This window comes from Neovison vison, chromosome 1 (assembly GCF_020171115.1).
Source record: "Neovison vison isolate M4711 chromosome 1, ASM_NN_V1, whole genome shotgun sequence".
In the NCBI taxonomy this organism is placed as follows: Eukaryota; Metazoa; Chordata; class Mammalia; order Carnivora; family Mustelidae; genus Neogale; species Neogale vison.
Genome location: NC_058091.1, coordinates 298,496,898 through 298,497,820, shown reverse-complemented (window position 1 = coordinate 298,497,820; position 923 = coordinate 298,496,898).

Below are 923 nucleotides of genomic sequence, written 5' to 3'. Positions count from 1 at the left end.
AGATGAGACAAACATGTGGGACATTTGGATAAATTTTGTTCCACCACAGAGTTTAACACTCAGACAGGTAAATACTTGCTTTGAGATGGTGTTTGATTATACTCCTGATTCTGCACTTCTACTGTGAAGGGTAAGATCCTAATACTTACTGTTATAAAGTTAACATATTCTGTAAGAAAGAAAATGTCACAGAGAAAAGACTGAAAAGAAGATTGCTTGTGGACCAGAATTAAGATGGGTTAGAATAAGCTCAGTCATACTCAAGAGAATTCACATGAATGAGGATGGAAAATCACCTGTGTTATTTTAAACATAATATGATATTTTAAAACAGGTAATTTCATGGTTTTTTCTTTAAGATACTCTTCTATAACTTTGTAACACATTAAATATTGTCCTCCTGAAAATCCATGTCCATCCACAAAATATTACTTCATTTGCAAATGGATTCTTTGTAGATGTAATTAGTTAAGGATCTTGAGATGAAATCATCTTAAATGTAGGTTGGACCCTAAATCCTATGACCAGGGTCCTCATAAGAAGAGGGAAATATAGAAAAGGACACCAGAGTGGACAATTTGAAGATGGAGACAAATACTGAAGTTTCGCTGCCACAGGCCAAGGAATATCTGGGATCATTCGAAGCCAGCAGAGGCAAAGATTCTTCCCAAAATCTTCAGAGGAAGCATGACGCTGCTGACATCTTGATTTTGGATTTTAAGTCTCCAGTGTTATGGGAGAACAAATTTTTTTTTGTTTTAAAGCACCCAGATTGTGATATTTTGTCACAACAGCCGTAAGAAATGGATACAGATTTGGGTACGGAGACTGGGGCTCTGATAGCCGATACCTAAATGCACCACAGTGAGTTAGTAATGGAGAGATGGGTAGAAGCTGGAGGAACTTTGAGACCCTGGGAGCAA